This window comes from Bidens hawaiensis, unplaced genomic scaffold (assembly GCF_021521415.1).
Source record: "Bidens hawaiensis isolate Kalapana, Puna unplaced genomic scaffold, B.hawaiensis_p1.1 tig00016505_1, whole genome shotgun sequence".
NCBI classification, from domain to species: Eukaryota; Viridiplantae; Streptophyta; class Magnoliopsida; order Asterales; family Asteraceae; genus Bidens; species Bidens hawaiensis.
In genome coordinates, this window is record NW_027492516.1 from 466,494 (window position 1) to 479,819 (window position 13,326).

At 33.0% G+C, this 13,326-nt stretch overlaps 1 pseudogene; it reads left to right on the forward strand.

Moving 5' to 3' along the window:
- Positions 1-752: 752 nt before the first annotated feature.
- LOC143551664 (cytochrome P450 93A3-like) lies at positions 753-2,545 on the forward strand (annotated as a pseudogene).
- The last annotated feature ends 10,781 nt before the right edge of the window (positions 2,546-13,326 follow it).

A 13,326-nucleotide genomic window follows, 5' to 3' on the forward strand; every position in this document is an offset into this window, starting at 1 on the left:
TGTAAGTTTCATTTTTAACTGGTCATGTTACTATCACTATTATATTATATATATTTTTTAAAGTTTAGCTATTTTAAAGGAAAACCGAAGAATAAGAAAAATTGGTTGTGATAACAAAAAGAAGAACCCCTCCCAAATATCTTACCATTCTACACATCATAATGCAACTTAATATCACTCTTATCATACAATTAATTATAAGTAATTTTAAATGACCGGCTTGGGTTCATGTTTAGTTCAAAATAATTGTAAGTAGTTTTATTGAAATTTAACTGATATACATTAAAATTTTCCGATACATATGTTGCGATGCCTGTAAACCAAAGTTAAGGAAATACTTAGAGAATTGTAATTTATGTTTACTTAAAGTAGTATAATTGTTTATATAATATGAACCCATTATCTATCTTATTATGTATATATATGGTTTATTTTAATTTGTTTTTTATATTTTTGATCAACCCGTGTGTCACACGGGTTCTAACCCAGTATAGCATAAATAGATATCAAATTGAAAAATAAGATATGTTAGGTTTACATATATACCAATACTAGTAATAGTCTAGTACTAAAAACTAAAAACAGAATAAAGGAATCGAATCTTACATAAAATATAATAAATCAAAGTTGAATAATAACAAAATTCATTATGAGTAATTAATAATACAAAAACAAAACTCAAAAGATAAATAAAAGATAAGTAACAAATTTGCTATAATGTCCATGCCATTTGAACAAAACTTTTCCACTCAATGGCTGATTTTCAATCCTACTTCTCTCTATTCCTCATCTGTCAGATCTCTAGCATCTTGATCTGGGTGTTTTTAAATCTGCAGGTCGTCTTAAACTTAAACCTCATCTTCCACCAACTCCCTTTGCCCTCCCCATCATTGGACATCTTCACCTTCTTTCTCCAACTCCTCATCATGCTTTTCACAAGCTTTCTCTCAAATACGGGCTGGTTTTTCGTGTCTTCATGGGCTCGGTACCTTGTGTTGTCGCGTGTTCACCCGAAACAGCGAGCCAGTTCCTTAAAACCTACAAAAATTCGTATTTAGACCGACCGGATAACTCGGCCTTAGATTACCTTACTTATGGTTCAAAAGACTTTGCTTTTATTCCATACGGACCATACTGGAAGTTCATGAAGAAAATAGTTATGTCACAGCTTTAAATGGAACCACACTCGATTTACTCCGCTTCGTTAGGCAAGACGAGGTTAATCGTTTTATGATGTCATTATCTCAATATGCTAAAGATGGGAAGTCGGTGGATGTTGGTGGGGAGCTTGTGAAGACGACTAACAATGTGATATCGAGAATGATCATGAACGAACGGTGTTCGGAGAAAGATAGCGAGGCGAAGGACGTGAGGAAGCTGGTTGCTGAGATAAATGAGATGGCTGGTAAGACTACATATGGTTGTTTAAGAATCTAGACTTGCAGGGAATAAGGAAAAAGTTGAAGGATATTCGTGGAAGATATGATGAGTTGATAGAGAGAATCATTAAAGAGCATGAAGATGCAAGAAAGAATGAGATGGGATCACAAGGGAGAGACTTGCTCAGCATTTTACTCGATATTTTAGAAGATGAAAGCATAGAGATTGAGTTGACCAAAGAGAACATCAAGGCCCTTATCATGGTAACATTAAAACATGTTTATATTTATATACATACACACACACACATGCGTGAGAGTTATATGCAAATGTGTGTGTGTATGAACACATTTCGTTTATTTATAAATCTATCTAGATATGTACGATGTTATGGTAGGTTATATTGCCTATACATAAAATACGTATTTATGTATGTGTAGGACTTAAGAGTTTAATATATATGAAACTTTAGTATAAAAAATAAACCTTTATATTTGTTTTTGTATGAGCAAGTAGTACTAACTGTTTTAATGTCTTTCAGAATATGTTCACAGCTGGAACAGACACTTCCGCACTTACCATAGAATGGGCTTTAGCGGAACTCATTAATCATCCAGACATAATGAAAAAAGCGAAAGAAGAAATCGACAATAAAATCGGCAAGAACAGACTTTTAGAAGAATCAGACATACCTCACCTTCCGTACCTCCGATCAGTTGTTAAGGAAACGTTACGTCTTCATGCTGCTGCCCCATTAATTCCTAGAAAATCAACGAAAGATTGCATAGTGGCGGGTTACCATATTCCAGCAAAAACTAATATTTTTGTCAGCATATGGGCTCTCGGTAGAGACCCAGACTATTGGGAAAACCCGCTTGAGTTTCGGCCTGAAAGATTCTTTAAAAACCAGGTGGATGTGAGAGGGCAACACTTTCACATGTTACCGTTTGGAACGGGGAGGAGGATGTGTCCTGGGACTTCACTAGCATTGTTGATGGTACAAACAACTCTTGGTGCTATGATTCAGTGCTTTGAGTGGAAGGCTGGGAAGGATGGAAATCTAAGTGTTGATATGGAAGAGGGAACCAGCCTCACACTTTCTAGAGCTAACCCGTTGGTTTGTGTTCCTGTGGCGAGATCAAATCTGATCTCGTATTGGAAGTAACAAGTCATTCTTGTTCACAATAATTTCTTTGTTCCTCGCTGAACTTTTACTACTACTTTTTACATGGTTATATTGCAATGAATTGAAGTTATGTCTGTCTATCGGTGTTGATTGTTGTTCTTCATTATACACCTAGCTATTTGACATGTTTTCAGCTTTCATGTTGAGATATGCTTTTAATGCACTGTGTTTTTTTTTTTTTTAATCTTCTAATTCTAAGTTTTTCTTATTATATCTGTAAGGTAGTTTTTTTCAATCGTAAACATGCATTTGAGCGAAAACATAGTTATATGGTAGTGCATAGGGTCTGCTCGATTAGAGTATATATTAGGATAATTAAGGCACCCTCGGTTTGGTCGGTTTGGTTTATGTTTCACCGTTTGAAAAACCTTGTTTTGACGGTTTGACTCATGGCTATTGGTTTTAAGTAGACTCGTTTGGTTTTTATTTCACGGTTGAAAAATCTTTTCTTTTTTTTGGAGTAAAGGGCTATGCCCGGAAAAATTCATGAAAGAAAAAAAGAGGTTACAAATTAGAGGGGCCCAAACGGGATTCAGGTAGAAACTGGATATTTTTAGGAACCAAAACTGGATAAGAATCGGCTCCGGGTATTGTCAACAAAAGTCAAGAACCAGGTCAGGTAGGAACCGGTTCCGGATATGGTCGGGTATTTGACTTGATTTACCGGTTTTTTTCGGTTTACGGGTAGGGTCTGGTCCGCGTTTTGATCAGGTAGAGGTGGAACCAAATCCGATGAGGTCTGGGAGAAACATAAAAGCCAATTGTAGCAGGGGGGTCGTATACAATCAGATCGGGTATGGAACAAGATTTTTCCCACCTTTGGGCTTAGCAAAACAACCAAAAAAGTTGTTCGTGTGAGAACATTAGTACCCAATTTGGTGACGTTTACCAAATTGTATAGTGACAAGCGATATTAACCTTTACAACATTTATGCTATATATAACATATAAGTAAAGGACAAATTAAGACGCTTGTTTTAAGGTAGTGTTTGATATGCAGCAATGACAAGGGGAATTAAATGATTCATTACGTGAGAATGAAAAATGTGATATTTGGTTGCTCAATGGAATGGAATCATCCATTACACATGGAATCCCATTCCTTAACCCCTTCTTTTTTTCATTCAATTCCCCCTTCACCTTACTTTTTCAACACCACCACCACTACCATCGCCACCACCACCGCCTTACCACCAGCGCTACCACCGTCGTCGCCGCCGCCGCCACCACCACCACCTTACAACCAGCGTTACCATCGCCACCATCGTTGCAGTAACCATCGCAACCATTGTCATCGTCTCCGCTTGGTCGTCACCGCCACCACCATTGTCGCTGCCTGACCACCACCACCTGATCGCTACCCGCCGTCGTTGCCATCGCCACCACCATTTTCATCACCGGAGCTACTACCACCACCTTCGCCAATGCAGTTTTCTTTTCTTTTTTTTTTGTTTTGGTAAAAAAATTAATTTGAGATAGGAGTGTTTTTATTATTTCTATTTCATTCATATAATTTGTTTGGATACCAAACAATATAAAAATAATCATTTCATTTCTATAGGTTAACCAAACAAGACAAAGGAATGTAATGATCTATTTCATTCCCTTGTCCATTTCATTCCTTCTCCCATTCCATTCCCCATATTCCATTACCTCCAACCAGACATACCCTAAGGGTTTTACAATTTCTAATGTATAAGCTACATACACTGTTAAAGTGGTCCTTTAAACACGATACACTCACCCAGCTCATTTGATTTCAACAAATATAATTACAATTATGGTACTTCAACTTTACTCAAATTTTGTTAATTTAAGAAATACTTACAACTTTGACCCCTCATGTTTACCCACTTTTAACTCAACTTTATCCTTTTTTTTAATTTTAATCTTATATGTTTTACAAAAATACGATTAAAAAAATTTGAGCATACCCATTTAAACGGGCTTATTTTTGTCAGCACTCCAGTATAATTTTTCTTAAATCAGATGGACGGTTTGAAATGTACAAGTTATTACTATATGAATATACAAGTTTTTTAAGTGATAAATGTTTATAATTTCATCCCATTAGTTACATATCTAACCATTTATCTATTTGATAAAAAACATAAATAAACTTGTTACAATTAAAAAAGTTTTCACTTATCGATACATTCTACTATTTAATGTACAGCTCTGACCCCTCATGTATATCCAAATATTACTCAACTTTATTCTTTTTTTTTTGTATTCATTTTATATGTTTACAAAACTATGATTAATGTTACTCAAGTTATATAAATATCACAATAATCAAGACGAACTTGACTTTAAGATTTTAGTTTTAATTTGGAGCTGAGCTGAGTTGACTTGGTGTAAAGCTCGAGTCGAGCTAGCCTTAGCTCGCTAACAACCTTAAAATGTTATTCCCGCTACATCGTGCGGGCACTCGACTAATAGGTAATAATACAAGTAATAACCAAATAATTTCAACACCTAATATTTGGGCCTTCTCAAATCCATAACCCAAATCGCATTGGGCCTTTACCAGAATAGAACTATAGTCAATGTGGGCTTGACTTGCAGCCCAAACATTCCAACACATTATTCAGGCATGCACCGAGAGCCCAAAACATCAAATCCCGAGTGATATTTAGCTAAAAGTTGGTTAACGGGAACATCAAAAAAACCTTTAGTAGGGCAAGTTAATGTTACCTCTGCAGCCAGCAGTGTACCCTCATAACCTGCCCCACCCATGAATCATGATGACCCAAACCCCACCCGAATGGATTAAGACAGAAAAACAGTTACTGGCTCAAAAGTACTAATCCTATCCGTTTTCCCAACCCTGAATGTCACGAAGTTTGGATCACACACCAGAATCCTTTATCAACACAACCACCCAATGAATATGCGTATCTATACGTAACAGCACAATGCATATCACCACATAACAACAAAGTCCGTAATAATAATAAGGGTTAGGTTATAATAAGAAGTATAGTTTTTATAGGAAGGATATGAAGTAATCTTGTCCATTGATTTTAAACATGAAGGGTTGAGATTAGTTTAGTTAGAAATCATGTGTGTAAATAAAGGGAAGGGCATAAAAGAAATAACATATTTGTTGACTTTCTCTCTCCACATGCAAGGCACATGCTAAATTCCCCTATCATTTTAAAAAGTCCATAACTTTTTTTACGACGTTTTTATTGAAAAACAATTTCACCATAATAACGAGTGTCTTTTTATCTTTTATATGAGTACCATATTGTTTTATAAAAAGTAAAAAAAATTGGTGGGATTTTACGTATTGTGTTTTATCAAAATTGTGTTATACAATTGCATTTATCATTGTGTTTTTTTTTCTCATATAGTTTTTTACATTGTGTCATACAATTGTGTTTTTTAATTGTGTTTTTATCATTGTGTTTTTTTTCATAGTGTTTTTCATAAAAACTATACTTCTTTTTTTCAGGTGACTTTTTTCAGGTGACTTTTTTTCGGGTGACTTTTTTTCGGCGAATTTTCAGGTGACTTTTTTTCGGGTGACTTTTTCGGGTGACTTTATATGTTTTCGGGTGACTTTTTCAGGTGACTTTATATGTTTTCGGGTGACTTTATATGTTTTCGGGTGACTTTTTTTTCGGGTGACTTTTTCAGGTGACTTTATTTTCGGGTGACTTTTTTTCGGCGAATTTTCAGGTGACTTTTTTTTCGGGTGACGTTTTCAGGTGACTTTTTTTCGGCGAATTTTCGGTGAATTTTTCGGCGATTTTTCTGACGAAATTTCTCGAGGATTGTTTTCCGGTGACTTTCCGAAGACTTTTTCGGTGACTTTCTGACGACTTTTCCGGTGAACTTTTCCGGCGAGGTGGTGGTGGTGGGCGGTGGAGTGGTGGTGGTTGTAGGAGATGAATGAAGATGTAAGTGGGTTTTTGAAATTAATTTAAGTGGGTTTTGATATTAAAATATTAAGACTAAAATACCCTCATTCCTAGCTTTTTTAGAAGTATCAACTTCTTATTTGAATTTAACCCATAATAATAATAATAAAAAAACAGTATGGATATAAAAAGATTGCAAATTTGATTATTCAGAGTAATTAATTAAATTTTGATATTTTACATAGATTAAAATATGTTAATATTCCATTGCAACTTTTCGATATCCATACTATATATAATACATAAGACATGGGCAAATTAAGACACCTACTTTTTAAGTAATTTACAACTTGTAAAGGATAAGGTACACCATCTATATCATGTAAGATAGGGTCAACCTTGTCCATTAGAAAATATGCATAAAAATAGTTACAACACTGTCCCCTCAACTTTACTCAACTTTTATAAATTTAAGAAATAGTTACAACTTTGAACCTTCATCTTTACCCATGTATTCCTTTTGATTTTAATTATAAACCAACTTCCCACCAACGATTTTCCAACATCTGTAACTTTTTCATACGTTAATATATTTTTTTAAAAAAAATTGCACCATAAAAATGAGCATTTTATTGTCTTTAATTGGGCATGGTATTGCTATAGTTTTTTTCAATTAAAAAAAAAATTATAACGTTACGTATGGGCGTTCACAATTCGGTTTTAACTATTACAAAGTTCAACTGTGAGCCAGAGCGTTTGTTTGATTATTTATCATTGAAATTCGAAACTGAACCATTGAAAATTTAAACTGAATCATTACTAATGGTTTGGTTTCACGCATTGAGCTTTTATAATAAGTTTACACTCCTACCCGGTTTTATATGGTCGATTTTCGGTATAAGCCGTTAACCAAACTGCTTGCTATGATTTGAATCAGAAACCGGCTGACTAAAAGTGGGGATTGGTTTAAACGTTTTCAAGGTTTCAAACGAACCTTGAGCATCCATAATTGTTACATGATTAGTAGGATTTTTGTATTCTGTCGCATCACGCGAACACCTTTCTAGTATTGCTTAATTGTAGCAACTACTAGCCTCTTATTTTGGAATGCATTGCAACCAACAACTAATCAATTGTTAAAATGAAACAAAATCTCAATTACACCCTTATTCCCATTTTAAAACAAGTTAACGCATTCTTAGCCCATTCCTTATCTATATAACTAGGTGGGTGTCCGCGCGATGCGACGGATGTTTGAACGCAGACCCTATTAATCACGTAACACTTATGAGTGTTTATGGTTATGGTTTGGTTTAAACCGTGAAACAGTTTAAACCGGATATCGGTGTGGTTTCACAGTTGATATTTTTACTTTTGGTCGGTTGGTCAGTTTCAAAATTTTCAAACCGTAGTCAATGGTTTGGTTCGCGGTTTATATCGAAGACCGGCCATATGAAATCAGACTAGACTGTAAATGTTGAATGCATTTTAATTTCTTTTATTATTTAGTGTTAGATATGTTTTGTTATATATATTAGATATAGTTAAAATACAATTGAATAAAGTCTTTTTAAATACAGATAAACTTGGATATAACAACTTTATATTAATGTAATTCCAGTATGATTTGTAGTAATCTTGGTTCTTGTTATTATTTTGTGTCTTAGGTCTTCCAATTATGTGGCTAAAATTATCATTTTTCATATAATGATCCTTTAAGGTATCATATCTTGTTAATGCTTAGTTAAGACTGATGGTATAGTTAAATTAGTAATTATTTTAAACATTTATTATCATAGCTTAAACTGTGAAACAAAACCGAAACCATGCCGTAAGTAACAGTTTGGTTTCAATTTTCAATGACTGAGTTTTGGCTTTGGATGACAAAAAAACGATACTAACGTTAGGCTCACAAGTTTAACTTAAAAACCATCAAAATCGGCATTGAACGCCCCCACGTAACATATTAATTTGTTTAAATTTTAAAAATTATAACAATATTAAATTCAAATTAAAGAGAATAAAATGTTCGTTTTTATGGTATAATTTTTCTATAAAAAATTAATGTATGAAAAAGTTATTGTCGTTTAAAAATCATGGGTGGAAAGTTAGTTTAAAATTGATATTAAAAACAGAATATGGTTAAAGATGAGAGGTAAACCTGTAAGTTGGATGAATTATGGTTATGTTTAAAAGACAAGTTTACCACTATTAACACATGTACTTTATACATTAGAATTTATAAAACTTTTAAAATCAAGTGTCTTAATTTAGCATTGTTTCATGTATAAATCTATTATTTATCAAATTGTGAGATTTGGACAATGTATTATTACACCTCATATTTCTTTTAATTGATATAGCATTTTAGCGAACTTTAGTTTGTGTATTAATGATTGCATCTGCTTATTTAAGTGAAGTGATTATTATTTCAGTTCAATATTATTTACAGAGTATATTTTTTTGTCATATCTCTCCGACATTAATTTCACTTCAATATTAATTAGAGCATGTCTTTCGCCATTTCTCTTCCGTATATCAACTACATGCAAGTACAAAAATACACATGTTCGTTGCAACATGTGGGTATAAATCTTGTTACATTAAAAATCACCACATTTATTATGTTCTTTTCAATTAAATAATATAATTTTTTATACTTTTATCATTACATTTTTTCTCTTTTCTCCACTCACAAGCACTTTCAAAAATTTAATAGGGTGTAAGTGTAACAAGAACTTTTAAACTACATTAAAAAATCACTACATTATCTCTATTCGCTCGTAATACCATAAACCACTCTTTGCAATGATTTAAGTTTTCACACGCATAGTAGAGTGTATAGAGATATTTTTAATCATCCTCGGTTAGTACATGAAGAAAGAAGAAGACACTTAAGAATTCTCCGGTTGGTACATGAAGAATTCTAAAATGCCTCATAAAAGGTACAAAGTTATTATTTACATATTATTTTTTGTTATGGAATACCGGACAACTCACACAGTGACAACACATGTATTTATTTAAATAGTTTACTTCAAAAAAGTATAGATAAATTTAAGTGGTGCCGTGCCACACTTTTTGATTATTGTTTTTTTCCCGAACGGTTAAAACTTTTATATACAATCAAAAACGCCAAAAAACTGCAACCTCCACAGACCGGAGAGAAGCCCCGTCAAAACAAAAGAGAAACTAATAAATAGAAATTTACACCACTCCGACCAATCTATATATCTATTTCTTGATTTATTCTTGTACCAAAAAAACTCATACGACTTTATATTCTTAATCATGTCCTCAACCTTCACTTGTTTACATTAAAAAATATTTTCATTTCTTACTTTCCAAATACTCCAACAAGAAATAATTACAATCCCGTGAAAAACCTCTTTATCGGTTTTACCCATTTTAGTAGTCTTATGGAGATCTAACATATCTCTAACTGAAAAACCAATATAGGAGGGACTTTACACCAGTAACTAACGTTATATCACACCACTGCCGCAACCAAACAGCCTGTGACAGTGTGATCTGCCGACTTGAAACCCGAATCACATAACAAACACCTGCCATTCTCCATCGGAATGTTTCTTCTTTTGAGTGCCAACTTCGTTGGGATTTTGTTCATCTCCGCTCTCCAAGCGTGGATATTACACTTAGCCAGAACCCATTTACCGCACCTCATGATGTAATTGTTGCTTAGATCTTTATTTTGTTCTTAATAACCTTTTCACCGATCTCACCGAAAAGACCCCTTTGTTGTTTCCTAGCCATCGCTAGGAATCCGAACCCCTGGTCAAATTAATTTGATGCACATATTAACTGCTAGCATTTCTTCCAATCCTTTATTTCTTGCTCTAAACTAGGATGTTTAGCCCACTCCCAAGTCCAATTGTACAACCATCCTTGCCTCTAATACTTGTCACTCACCTTGCAAAGCTTGTTTTTCTTTCTAGCTTAAATAAGTTGGGGGAAAACGTTCTTTAAACTCAAATTCCTAACCCAAATGCCAGACCAGAAACCAAGCTTACTCCCATCCCCCAGAGTACCTTTTATCAAAACTCCTAAATTGCTACCATCGAATTTCATTTTATTCACTGCTTTCACATATTCGTTCAAACTCCCGTGTTTCCGCTTTTAAAAGGCATCGTTTCCCATCCGGAGCCGTGGGCATGAATAGCCCAAACAATTTTTTTCCAAAGGCTTTCTCCTTCCGTCTTGAACCTCCAACACCATTTTGCCAACAAAGCGTTGCTATTGTCTTTAAGACTCGAGATTCCAAATCCCCCATCTTCTTTCGGAATAGCCACTCTTTCCCAATTAATCTTCCTAGAATTGTTAGAGCCACCCCATAAAAAATCTCTTACTACTACTTTATATAACTTTCTTTTGTTTCATTTATGAAAAATAAAACAGATGTTTTGTAACATTTCGGGTTTTTATCGTATTCGTTTATTTCACTTTATCATTGTACAAACCTATTTCGGTTCGGGTTTTTATCGTATTCGTTTATTTCACTTTATCATTGTACAAACCTATTTCGTATCCTAATATTAATAAAAACCTTGCATTATGAGTAATCTAGTTTCTTTATATTTACATCAAGCCCTTCATGTTTACTCATTGTTTAAATCCTAATTATATCTTAAAATGTTCATAAAATGGCCAAAATACAAACATTAGGGACTAAAATTGTCAACGGCTGAAACTTGACCCACCTGGACGCCAGAGTGCCGCGCGGTGGTGGTCTAGAAACTGGCCACGCAGCGTTATGGTGCTGGACAAGCTCGTTTACAGGCCTATAATGTTGCCTTCTATTGTCAGTGTTCTTATATACAATGGCGAAACTTGGACAAGTTCGTCGAGAGGGCCGGACACAAAATGTATAAAAGAAATCATAATCGGGGAGGCCCAAGCCCTACGAGCATTTACATAGCTTTCTATCTCCAAACCTAACATCTACCTATTCTAATACAGTAAAATAAATGTGGACACTTGTCATGTTTTGGTTAATTCTCACAATTTTTTCCCTCAAAAACTAATTTATCCTAATATATGTAATAAATCAATAATTATTCACTTTCCTTTTACACTATATTTATATAATATCTATATATTTTTATAAATATAAATATTAACATATTATTTTACTACATTTTTTAAAATACTTGGGTGAATTTCAAAAATCAACAAAAATCATGTTTCTCAAATGAAAATTGTTTCGGGCTTTTTTATGGAACTTAAATTTGATATTATGGGTCAAAAGTTTGTAAATAGATTATTTGATACAAATTAACTACATTTAGGTCAAAATTTGTTACGGGTCAAAAATGAAAATTTTGAGTATTTTTAAAAGTTTGAGAATGCAAAATAGATTTATCGTCAAATTAGTTATGGGTTCAAAGTGTTGACTTTGAAATGCCAAAAGTATGAAAGTTAGAATTTTAAAACATGATTCGGGTTTAAAATTTATTTTTAAGGGCATTTTTTAAAATAATCAAAAGGTTCGAGATTTGGCAAACTGACTATTTTTCCATCAGCTATTAAAATGTAAGAAAAGACTGCGAACACTTTCGACATACCACCCCATGCCTATTAATGCTTCTAACTTTTATCAATTTTGAAATATTTATGTTAATATTAATTTTTCCTTCAATGGTGATCAGAATGTTGTATGGGAAGCATGTCATGGAAAACTATGCTCAAATGAAACAAAATATTCACAAAATTGGATGGTCAACATGTTATTTTTTATGTTGTCATCATGACAAAGTCGAGAAGCCCTCTGAAACTTATCAAAATTTTTTTCATGGTGTAGCTCAGAAAAACATAGCTCTTGAAGAACATCCATTGTTACAATTTAATGTAATTTAATGTTCTACTTTCCTTTAATTAGCGGTAAGTTGATAAATATATCAATAAAGGTAACGCTCATTTTGTATTTAGACTGAATGGTTAGAACTACTATCGTATGAGAAGTTTTATTTCCGAAATTGGTTCATAACCAAAAGTCTTTCAATTATACATATATGGCACCGAGAATGAATTTTTCAATAGAAAGAAATATTTCCGGGTACGATTTTGCACGAACATTTTTTTATTAAGTTCATTTAAAAAAATAATTTTGTGATATAAATAAAATCAATTTATGTACACACTGTATAAATACAAGCATAGATGTAATACATTATTTTTCATATACGTTATGTAATTATTTGTTTCTTATAATTTTTTAATTTGAATTATCTCGTGTGTGACACGGGCTTTAAAACTAGTTATATATATAATCAAAAACCATATTTTGCTCCTCATACTACTTCTACTATTCATCAAATAGTGAAATTTGGACCGTGTATTACCACACCTCATATTTTTTAATTGATATAAACATTTTTAGTGAATTTAGTATATACACATTTAAGTAAAGTGATTATTATTTCAGTTTAATATTATTTATAGAGTATATTTCTTTTGTCAAATCTCTTCCACATAAATTAGAATTTCACTTTAATATTAATTGGAGTATATTCTTTTGTCATTTCTCTTTCGTATATCGGCTACATGTAAATGAAAAAATACACCCGCGCGTTGCAACCCGCAGGTATAAATCTTGTTACATTAAATCACAACATTTATTCTATTATTTTCAATTAAATAATATAATTTTTTATACTTTTATTATTACATTTTTCTATTTTATCCACTCGTAACCACTTTCAAATAATTAATAGGGTGTAACAAGAACTTTTAAAATACATTAAAAAATCACTCGTAACGCCATAAACCACTCATTGCAATGATTTAAGTTTTCACATGCATAATAGAGCATAGAGAGATATTTTAAGTCATCCTCGGTTAGTACATGAAGAAAGAAGAAGACACTTGTGGGGT